The 12,337-nt window shown below is 36.9% G+C and overlaps 1 protein-coding gene and 1 long non-coding RNA gene across 2 annotated transcripts in view; one reads left to right on the top strand and one right to left on the bottom strand.

The window, feature by feature from the left end:
• LOC106773450 (pentatricopeptide repeat-containing protein At1g12300, mitochondrial-like) overlaps positions 1-12,337 on the top strand; it is a 67,078-nt gene that overhangs the window by 25,261 nt on the left and 29,480 nt on the right. The gene's annotated exons all lie outside the window — the stretch shown is intronic.
• Positions 10,769-12,305, bottom strand: LOC111242506. The gene is made up of 2 exons (XR_002669598.1): positions 11,609-12,305; positions 10,769-11,461 (listed from the first exon to the last, which is right to left on the bottom strand). It is a non-coding gene; the product is annotated as an uncharacterized LOC111242506 (long non-coding RNA).

Below are 12,337 nucleotides of genomic sequence, written 5' to 3'. Positions count from 1 at the left end.
ATTTTGATCAACATGTTACTATTTATGGAATTAAAAAATAAAATAATTTCCATACACATATAATAATAAAAGAAATACAAATAAAATAGAAAATAATAATATCAAATAATTAAAAAATTAATTTGTAAGACACTTATGAATAAAATAAAATAAATATTAAAACAAATTTCAATTAAAAAGAACATGTATTGTTATACTATTCAGTTTAAAAACTAGTACAATTCAGTTTAAAATTAGTATAGTTAGTAGTTTAGTTCAATTTATATTATAGTTCAGTACAATTTAGTATAGTTCAGTTTAGTGCAGTTTGATAAAACAAAAAACAATTCAGTTCAGTTTGTCTGAACTATTTTACAGTTTAGTTCAGTTTAGACAAATTAATTTTTAGTTCAATACAAATTTTAGTAATGCACTATAATTCAGTTCTATTTGCCTACCCCTAGATATCATCCAAATGTGAGAGACAACAGAGACTTTAGATGTGACATTGCTTGTGAAAATTGACCTCAACCCTATGTAAGACCCTAAAAATTTTAGACCTTAAATTTTGTTGGTGATAGTTCCTTGTTAGTTTAGCGGTTGTGTTTTAATTTTTGCTTGACGAATAAATTATTTATATATTTTATTAATTTATTTGATTCTTTCTGGTAGGTTAGAAATTGTTGTGCTTTGGTTATTAATTATTTTATTCATCATAGAGTATCGTGCGTTAATAGGAATTAAGATGTGGTGCAAAGAAAGTTATTGGTGGGGCCACTTAATGCATTTAAAATTATGTTTAGTAACAAAAAATATATATAAATAGATAAAATAGGAGGGTCAGTTTATTTTTATGGTTTTACAAACCGTTTTCCCGAAAAGAAAGGCTTGAGGGGGAACGATCAAATAGGGTTAGTGGATATGTGAGTTATAAAAAGTAGAAAGGCAAAGGGAGATGAATTATCTTTACACACAAAGTTTGGAAAGAAGATAAAAGTAGTGTGTGCATTAGGAGATAGTTATTGGAAGATCATAAAAGTGATTTGAACTTCTACTCGGGAGCAAGAACGTGAGCTTGGAAAGGTGAAAGTTTTGGCTGGGACCCTAGAGCAAAGAAAGGAATCCAGGACCATCCAAGGTAAGGGAAGCTAACCCTATTATATTTTTGCTTGTCTATGAGGTATATATGTTGTGTTATAAGTATCAAGGGCTGTAACATGAATTTGTGAATCTCACAGGAATGACATTTGTGAATCCGTATTAAGGATTATGAGTAATGTACGGGTTGGTAGAGAACCTTATGTCAAGGGGTATTGTTTTCTTTATTAATGGTATCCGGGAAAGGGTATTGATGGGTATAGAAATTATGAGAGTGTGTTGGGGTATCGTATGTATTCTGGAAAGAAAACCTTGGAAAGTGCACAGATAGATGTATGTGGAACTGTATAGGAAACGTGGTAAACAAAAGTTAGTTGTGTGACTTGGTAGAGAAATATTATATGCATGAAAATGGATTAGGATGAGTAACAGGGTTCAAGGTTACATGTACAGGGATTTGATATAAATTATATGATGCAGAGGGTATGAAGCTATATGTGTTAAGAAAATCTTTTGAAATGCACACATGTGAGGAGATCAATGCACCAGGGTCTAAGGATTGTTGCTTTATCATTTAATGATGAGAGGAGAATTACGAATAGATGCTAGAAAAGTATGATTTTATTCATGAAGTACAGTTTCCATGAAAAGAGTTGTATATGGTATGGTAGGAAAATCTAGTACAAGAGAGACATATATATACAGAAAGAGTATACTGTCAATACAAGAATAGAGAAATAAGGTATATGAAATATAATGAATATGGTTAATAATAGTAGGAGAATAAAAAATGGGTTCATGGATGTTAATAAGAGTATGGAGTTGATGACTAAAGGCTGACTAAAGGCTGACTAAAGGTTGTCATGGTTGTTTTAACAGAAACAATGTTTGTAGTAGGTTGCAGGGATGAGTGGAATCAAACCTTGGTTAATGCGTGGGCCTAAGTATGTTGTATATTGTATTTTATGTAGAGCTGTCAAAACGGGTAACCCGGCCCGACCCGGCTCAGCCCACCACGGGTTGACCCAGCTCATTTATTAGTGAGCTAGAAAAACTTGAACCCGGCCCGACCCACCACGGGTTGGTGGGTAAACGGGTTGGCTCACTAGCCCATTTAATTACATTTTTTTTAAATAAAAAAATACAAACTTTTTGTAATTTAAATTTAAACAAATTTCACACCCAAAAAATCATGTTAAAGACAATTCAAAATAATAATAAAAAGTACAATATAATCCAAATTTAAAGATATCAAAAAAGAACCAGTACTCAACAACATCAACAAAAAATTAATAGTTTAATCTGTAACATAATTTCCCAAATTCAAAGATACCAAAAGCAGCTTGTTCAAATAATGTATAATCAAATTGTTTAAATAAAATGAACAAACTCTGATATAAGCATGTCAGAACAGGAAAAAAATCATTTCATGTCTTCAAATCCCCACAACAAAAAACAAATTCACAAACCCTTATTTTTGTCATCATAGGGTTTTTGAAAAAAAAAAAAGAAAGAGAAGTGAGAAAACAAAAATGTGGAGAAAAGAGAAGAAAAAAAGGAAGGGTGTTTTACCTGTTCCTTGAAGAATTTTAGTGAAGTAAGAGTGAGAGCACTGTTAAATTAAAGTAAGTACCGTGAGAGTGATTTGTGAGAGCAGATGTTACTTTTTTTGTATACACAAGTGAGTGAAGAGAGTATTTTATTTCTTAGGGTTTCATAAATAAAATAATCAATTAAATAATAAAATTAGGTAGGTGGGTTGGTGGGCCAACCCGGCTCACCACGGGTTCAACCCGCATGAGCCGGGTCTAAATGAACCGGGTTGAAATCTGACCCGCATATAAGTGGGTTGTATTTTTCAAACCCAACCCGGCCCGAACCTGTGGCGGACCGGGTTAACACGCGGGTTGTGACTCATTTTGACGGCTCTAATATTATGTATTTGAAATGATATTATACTGGATGCATTTATAGATAACGTTATTTTAAGTTAATCTGGAAATGATGGTTTATTATACTAATTTATCATTTGATGTTATATAATATTCGGTTAATTTTATTATATCATACGTTATATAAGTTAGTTTAAGATTCACGTTATATAGGTTATGATACGAATATTATATGATATTTTTATATGAAGAATATTTTATTAGCTTTTTATGGGAATGATATTATATTAGAATAAAATATAAAGGATATTTTATTAGGTGGTGCAGATGTTAACGTAACGGTTCTTTACATTTTTTTTATCTTTTGGTATTAGTGGTGAAATAAATTGTGAATTAGGTAAATTTTGAAGGTTGTACGTAGTTGAGAGAGTAAAAATAAAATAGGTGGCCAAATCGTTAATTTTGTTGGCTCGCGTAGGTTTACGTGTATAAATTTTCTACAGTGTCGACTTGCTTGAGATCGGTTTTCAGATCAATACAGCGAGTACTGTTTATTCTTTTGATATGTCTTTTGCTATGCTAAAATGTTAGAGGTTTGGCACAAATGTATGTTACGGTGATTAGAGATGTGTGATAATAATATTTGAACAGAATCACGAGTGTCGATATATTTCATATATGTACTCTCACAGTATCGGTGAAAAAACCGATGTAGTACCTTTCCTCTTGCGAGAGGGTAGAAAGGTAGGTCTCTTCGTCTATGACAGGCGGTAGAAGAGACATGGTTCGAGTGCCACTCTTTCCTCTTTCGAGAGGGTAGAAAGGGTAGGATGTCTCGCTTGTAGGTTTTCCAATCGAGCTGAGTATAGTGCCCGTTGTGAAAGTAACGAAGTTTTTACTCATAAGTCTTGAGGAGCAGGGGAGATAGATCTGAAGCTGCGGAGGAGGATGACTCGAACTATCCTGTTTTGGTGAACAGGTGTCTTGTTTTAGTGAACAGGTTTTATATGAGAGAGTACAAAGAGACAATGTATATTTCTATAGTTATTGGTTTTGGTGTACTTATTGAATATGTCACGTTAACGATATTACTTTGTTAACTAATCATTGATGTGTTGATGTTGTATTGGATGATGATTATGGTAGCTTACCCTTTCTATTTGTGTGTGAATGCAATGATCGTATAACTCATATTGTTATACGGGAGCAGATGTTAATACAGATGCTCCAGTTGATAAATAGAGCGGAAAGAAGTCGGGAATGGAACGGGAAAAGATTTCTATTGTTTTCGAACATTTTCAGTTAATTTGAGTTATGTTATTTCATTTAAGTTGACTTAGAGATACAAGTTTATGATAAATGTTCTTTTAATTGGATTGTAGTGGATTATTGTTTATTTTCTCAGTCTAAGATTTATATAGATGTTTTCTTTTGTTTTTGTTTTAAAAGAACAACTTTTTTTTTTTGTCATAACAATCAGAAATGGGATGTTACATTTTTGGTATCAGAGCTTAGTTTTCGAAAATCTTTGGGCCTTGGGGAAGTGAGCTCAGCTAGCTTTGACTGTGTATCTCTATATTTGTAATGGTTGTGTATAGTGTATTGAGTGATTATACTAACTGATTTTCTTTGTTTAAAAGAATATGACACACGGGACTAGCGATCAAAGTCAACCACATAGGGTTGATGTGTTCTCTCAAGCTGTCGACCGGATGGTCAATGCGATGGAACGACAACATGCTACTCAGGTGCCAAGGAATCATTCTGGTTTAAACGATTTCTTAAGACATGATCCCCCGAAATTCAGTGGAAAGACTACTCCAGACAAAGCTGAATCGTGGATCAGAGGGAACGAGAAGAATTTTTGAGTGATGGCTTGCTTAGAGGAGCAGAAGCTAGCATATGCATCTTTTCTCCTGGAAGATGAGGCAGAGTACTAGTGGGATGGAATGCAAACTCTTACGGGAGCTCGTGGCGAGGCCATCACTTGGGATAGTTTCAAGACCAGGTTTTTGGAAAAGTACTTTCCGAACAGTGCCAGGATTGAGAGAGAGACTGAATTTTTGACACTACAGCAAAAAGAAATGACGGTGCAAGATTATGTTAATAGATTCGAGTACCTAGCCCGGTTTTACACCCAAAATATGTCTGAAGAGTGGAGATGTCGGAGATTCGAGCGAGGGCTAAGATATGAATTGATGAAGATGATTGTGCCTTTGGAGATTAAGGAGTTTCCCGCTTTGGTTGAGAAGGCAAAGACAATAGAACTACTTGAAAATGATCACAACCGAGTTTTGCAGGCCCCGAAGAGAAACTTCTTCAAGAAGCCACAACAGAAGAAACCTTATGTCAGGTCTACACAGTTCAAACCAGGACCAGTGAAGTGTTTCGAGTGCGGGGGGGCTCATTTCCGGCGTAACTGCCCAAAACTCATAAGAGGAAAAACCGATGAGAAGAAGTGTTATACCTGCGGCAAGCCAGGACATATGTCTTTTTCTTGTCCTGAGAAGAAGGCACCAAGTGGAGGGTCATATCAGAAGACGTCTGGTGGGAATCCACGAGCAGCTGGCAGAGTGTTTGCAATGTCAGGAGCCGAAGTCGCGCAATCAGGTAATCTTATTCTTGACACTTGTTTTCTGTATGGAGGTTTTGTGCATGTCTTGTTTGACTCTGACGCATCGCATTCGTTTATATCCTTTGCGTGCTTGGAGGAGCTTGGGTGCTTGGACGTGAGCTGGTGGTGTCTACCCCTACATCGGGGCAGGTATCAACCAAATCAGTTTGTGTTGGATGTCCTCTTGAAGTAGCCGGATGCAAATTCAAGGTCAATTTGGTGTGCCTTCCGTTGGAAGGGTTGGATGTAATCCTCGGGATGGATTGGTTGACCACAAATCATGTTCTTATTGACTGCGGGCAACAGAAGGTAGCATTTCCAGACGAAGATGGTGTGAAGATAGTATCATCTCGTGATGTTTTGCGAGATATCAACGAAGGAGCAATTTGTTTTGTAGTGTTGGCCTAAGAAAAGAAGAAAAGCGCAGAGGAACAGATTGCTGACATACCGGTGGTAAGAGAATATGCTGACGTGTTTCCGGAAGAGGTGCCCCACCAAGTAGGGAGGTAAATTTTGCAATTGACTTAGTGCCTGGAGCTGTTTCGATATTTATGGCTCCGTACAGAATTGCTCCCGCTGAGCTAGCGGAATTAAAGAATCAAATAGAAGACCTTTTAGAAAAGATGTTCATTCGTCCAAGTGTATCGTCGTGGGGAGCTCCAGTGCTATTGGTGAAGAAGAAGGATGAGAGCTCAAGGTTATGTGTTGACTACCGCCAACTAAACAAGGTTATGATTAAGAATAAATATCCCTTCCCGAGGATTGATGACCTGTTGGATCAGCTAAGGGGTGCCGCTTTTTTTTCAAAGATTGACCTAAGGTCAGGTTATCATCAGATTTTAGTCAAATCGGAGGATGTTCAGAAGACTGCTTTCAGATCGCGTTATGGACATTATGAGTACGTGGTAATGCCTTTTGGTGTGACAAATGCTCCGGCTATTTTCATGGATTATATGAATCAAATTTTCCGATCTTGTCTGGACAAATTTGTGGTCGTGTTCATTGACAACATTCTAATTTATTCTAAGGATCGAGAAGAGCATGTAGAACACCTGAGGATTGTGTTGGAGATCTTGAGGGAGCGCCAAGTTTTTGGTAAGTTGTCAAAGTGCGAGTTCTAGTTGGAGGAAGTCCAGTTTCTAGGGCATGTGATATCTGCTCAAGGAATCTTAGTGGATCCAACAAAGGTAGAGGCAGTGTTGAAGTGGGAGCGACCGACATCTGTTACAGAGGTAAGAAGCTTCATAGGGTTGGCAGGTTATTATCGAAGGTTTGTGAAAGAGTTCTCTAAGATAGTAGGGCCTTCAACTCAGTTGACTCGCAAGGACCAACCTTTTGTTTGGTCAGACAAGTGTGAGGCTAGCTTCGAGGAGATGAAGAGGAGATTGACGACTGCTCCCATTCTAGTTATTCCAGATACTGATAAAGCTTTTTGAAGTGTATTGTGATGCGTCGTATCAAGGGCTCAGATGTGTTTTGATGCAAAGTAGAAGACCTGTGGCATATGCATCTCATCAGTTAAAGGTGCATGAGAAGAATTATCCTACGCATGATATCGAGTTGGCTGCAGTGGTGTTTGCCTTGAAGACGTGGAGGCACTACCTTTATGGGGTAGGATTCCAAGTTTTCAGTGATCACAAAAGTTTCGAATACCTATTCGATCAGAAGGAGTTGAACATGCTTCAAAGGAGATGGATGAAGTACCTAAAAGATTATGACTTTGAGTTATTGTATCATCCAGGAAAAGCAAATGTCGTTGCAGATGCCTTGAGTAGAAGACGAGTTCAAATGTTTGCCCTGATGGTGAAAAAGTTGGAGCTCATAGAGAAGTTGCGGGATATGAACTTGGGGTTGCAGTTGAATCAAGATCATATCTGGTGTAGTCACTTGACAATTACCAGCAATTTTCTAAAGCAAATAAAGGCAGAACAAGTAGAAGATTTGAGGCTGCAACATATCATGGAGTTATTGGGTATCGATTAGGCCAAGGATTTTGTCTTAGGGGAAGATGGTATTCTTCGGTTTCGGAATAGGGTATGCGTTCCAGCGAAACCAGAATTGAGAAGCATGATCTTGGAGGAAGGGTATAAGAGTCGTCTTAGTATACACCCAGGTATGACTAAGATGTATAAGGATTTGAAAGAATCTTTTTGGTGGGATGAAATGAAGAGGGATATGGCAGAGTTTGTGTCGTCCTGCTTGGTTTGTCAGAAAGCCAAGGTAGAGCACCAGAGGCCGGGAGGAATGTTACAACAATTGGAGATTCCTCAGTGGAAGTGGGACAACACCTCAATGGATTTTGTAACTCACTTACCGAGATCTTTGAGGGGTCATGACTCCATCTGGGTGATCGTTGATAGACTAACGAAGAGTGCTCACTTTCTACCGATCAACCTGCACATGTCAATGGGAAAGCTGGCGGAGTTGTATATTCAGGAGATAGTAATATTGCACGGAGTGCCTACGAGTATTGTATCTGACCGAGATCCAAGATTCATATCGAGGTTTTGGCAGACGTTGCAAGGAGTTTTAGGTACACAGTTGAGGATGAGTTCAGCGTACCATCCTCAATCCGATGGACAATCTGAAAGGACTATTCAGTCCTTAGAGGATTTTCTAAGAACGTGTGTGCTAGATCATCTTGGAGGTTGAAGTGAGATCTTACCCTTAGTAGAGTTCACATACAACAACAGTTACCACTCCAGCATCAGAATAACACCTTTTGAAGCCTTGTATGGGAGAAGATGTCGAACACCTTTATGGTGGTATCACGATGGGGAAGCAGTGACAGTGGGGCCTGAGTTGTTGCAGGTAACCACACAGAAGGTAAAGTTGATTCAAGAGCGAATGTGGGTAACTCAGAGAAGGCAGGAATCTTATACAGATAAGAGAAGGAGACCGCTAGAGTTTGAGACAGGAGATCATGTGTTTCTACGGGTGACACCGATAACTGGAGTTGGGAGAGCTATTAAGTCAAAGAAGTTGTCACCAAAATTTCTCGGACCGTATGAGATTCTTAGGTGGATCAGACCGGTAGCTTATGAGGTAGCGTTGCCACCACAGTGGGTGAACTTGCATAATGTGTTTCATGTATCTCAGTTTAGGAAATATGTTCCAAATATGGCTCATGTGCTAGAAGCAGATGACATCCAAGTTAGGGAAAACTTAATTGTGGATGTCGGACCAATACGAGTGTTAGATGTTCAAACCAAACAGCTTCGTGGAAAGCACATTCGCATGGTGAAGGTGCTTTGGGATGAAGAAACTCAGGAAATGACTTGGGAATTAGAAGAGTATATGAAGAAGGAATATCCGCATCTTTTTCCTGAATAAAAACATTTTCGAGGACGAAAATTTTTGAAGATGGAGAGAATGTAAGACCCTAAAAATTTTAGAGCTTAAATTTTGTTGGTGATAGTTCCTTGTTGGTTTAGTGGTTGTGTTTTAATTTTTGCTTGACGAATAAATTATTTATTTATTTATTAATTTATTTGATTCTTTCTAGTAGGTTAGAAATTGTTGTGGTTTGGTTATTAATTATTTTATTCATCATAGAGTACACGTGCTTTAATAGAAATTAAGATGTGGTGCAAAGAAAGTTATTGGTGGGGCCACTTAATGCATTTAAAATTATGGTTAGTAAGAAAAAAACTATATAGATAAAATAAGAGGGTCAATTTATTTTGATGGTTTTACAAACTGTTTTCAATAAACATATATTACTTTTTATATTTTTGATGGTTTTATCACAAATTTTTATATTTTTTTTTATCAATAAACATATATTACTTTTTAAATAATATTATTTTAAGTAATAAAAGTAAAGTATATTTTTTTAAAATTTNATTTTATTAAATGATTAAGTAATAGAAATCATAAAAGAAAAAAAGACTATATNAAAAATACTTTAAATATATTATATGTGTGGGTGAATAAATTTAAGAAAATTACTTTTGGGCCCAGTATTCATGACAACAAATTTAACAATGTTGCATTTTATGTCTACAATTGTTTTGCATAGCGTAATTGATGTGTCAAAACTTGAAAAAAATAGAGTTTATTATAAAAAATTATCATTTAAGTAACCTATTGTCTTTTTTTAGAATTAAGAAAAATTTTAATCATGAAATTTTGATCAACATGTTACTATTTATGGAATTAAAAAATAAAATAATTTCCATACACATATAATAATAAAAGAAATACAAATAAAATAGAAAATAATAATATCAAAAATTAAAAAATTAATTTGTAAGACACTTATGAATAAAAAAAATAAATATTAAAATAAATTTCAATTAAAAAGAACATGCATTGTTATACTATTCAGTTTAAAAACTAGTACAATTCAGTCTAAAATTAGTATAGTTAGTAGTTTAGTTCAGTTTATATTATAGTTCAGTACAATTTAGTATAGTTCAGTTCAGTACAATTTGATAAAACAAAAAACTGTTCAGTTCAGTTTGTCTGAACTGTTTTACAGTTTAATTCAGTTTAAACAAATTAATTTTTAGTTCAGTACAAATTTTAGTAGTACACTATAGTTCAGTTCTTTTTGCCTACCCCTATATGTCATCCAAATGTGAGAGACAATAGAGACTTTAGATGTGACATTGCTTGTGAAAATTGACCTCAACCCTATGTAAGACCCTAAAAATTTTAGACCTTAAATTTTGTTGGTGATAATTCCTTGTTAGTTTAACGGTTGTGTTTTAATTTTTGCTTGACGAATAAATTATTTATTTATTTTATTAATTTATTTGATTCTTTCTGGTAGGTTAGAAATTGTTGTGTTTTGGTTATTAATTATTTTATTCATCATAAAGTATTGTGCGTTAATAGGAATTAAGATGTGGTGTAAAGAAAGTTATTGGTGGGACCACTTAATGCATTTAAAATTATGGTTAGTAAAAAAATATATATATATATATAAATAGATAAAATAGGAGGGTCAGTTTTTTTTTATGGTTTTACAAACTGTTTTCCCGAAAAGAAAGGCTTGAGAAAACAAAAGAAAAGAAAAGAAGAAAAAAAATGATGAAAAAGAAAAGAAAAAAAAATGAAATGAATGAATGAAAAAAAAGTAAAAGAAACAAAACGAAAGAACCAACAGAAAAGAAAAGGAAAACGAAAGGAAAAATAAGAAAAAACGTGAAAAAAAAAAAAGAATGATAAAAAAAAAAAGGAAAAGAATAAAGTGGATAATGATGAATCATTTTGGAGAGAGCAATCTGGGATTTTTTTTATTAGGAGGGCAGTTACACCTCCACTCTCTCAGGCAGTGAAACAAACCTCCCCTCCATCCTCTGCTGTAAAAAAAAAAAAGAAAAAAAAAAGAGAAAAATTTGTAACTGCCTCCTCACCTTCATTCAATCAATTGATTCACCCACGTATTCTTCTTAGCCTCAACCCGTTTTTTTTCCTCCAGGACACAATGCACAACCGATATTCACCCATCACACACACGACACCACCCTTTTTGGCTCCACCCCTCTGCTATGCTCAATAGGGAACTACCTCAATGCATTCATCATTCTCGCTCTACCACTTACACAGAATAAAACCAAGGACAGCATAACAGAGATAGGCTTACGCCTATTAAAAGGAACACCGGATTAAACAGTGCTGAGGGAGCCATCTCTTGAAATTGACCAGCAGCAATTCCATAAAGGTTGAGCATCATTGCTTGCTACGATATCTTCCATTGCATCTTCATTAACCTCCAATAACTTCCTTTATCGGCCTCCCACCCTATTCTCCATCTTCCACCATTATGTGCATGAAAGAGAGAGATTATCCCCCCATCTCCAGCAACATCCGTCATTTACTTCTCAATTAATTCAACAAAATTCAACTCCTCAGAAATCAACTCCTCCATCTGCAGAAACTCAACCAAAACAGAGAGACAATTAGATCAACTTCCTAACCTTCACTACGCTTCCCATCATCATATACCAATTCATCCAAATTCTTGAGGCACCGAATCCTCTCTTTCAATCCACCATACATACAATAAAATACCTACATCAATCCAACAGAGAAGAGGCCTCAAAGCTGGCAATCTTCATCGTCAATATCTAATAGAGATGAGAGAACCCACTCCATTTGTTAGCCCGATGATAGCCATGAGTGGCAACTAAGAGTGCCAACAGAGGCGGTGGCAGAGTCGCGGGTGGTGTTTTTCGCGCCTCAAGTTGGGGGGAAAACCGATCCCACAAGGAGGAAGAAGGAGCGCAGTGCCATCGGTTCTGGTCAACACTGGTGGCTGGTTTGACGGTGGCAGCGACGCGTTGGTGGTGACAAGAGCCCGATGCCGCCGGTGTCGACCCTAGCTTGGCGGAGCGTGAGTGATTGGAAATCTCGAGAAATCACGACAGTAGAGGACGTTGGTGTGGGATTGCTCTGTTCGAAACGAAGCGGGGCACAGAACGAGACCCCGATAGTGACCGGCATCGTCGCCGACGGTCCTGGTAACAAACGGCATCGTGACCTAGGGCGGGGAGAGCTAGGCAGTGGCGGCGGCACGATGGAGACGAAGGGAGCTCGACGGGGATGAGGGCCTCGACCTGGTGGCTCCGTCAACAAGTATCGTTGTTGACGACGGCGTGGACGGTACAGTGGTGGCCGGTTGAGTGGAGGTGTCTCTAGTTTCTTTCGTTAGAGGAGAAGATGATCTGAGTCTTGACGCTGCTGCAAATGTGATGCAGTTGTTGAAACCCCTTATGGTTTCTGTTTGGGTTAAAGGGCCTTGGGC

This window comes from Vigna radiata, chromosome 9 (genome assembly GCF_000741045.1).
Source record: "Vigna radiata var. radiata cultivar VC1973A chromosome 9, Vradiata_ver6, whole genome shotgun sequence".
NCBI classification, from domain to species: domain Eukaryota; kingdom Viridiplantae; phylum Streptophyta; class Magnoliopsida; order Fabales; family Fabaceae; genus Vigna; species Vigna radiata.
This window is presented reverse-complemented; position numbering and strand designations above follow the sequence as displayed.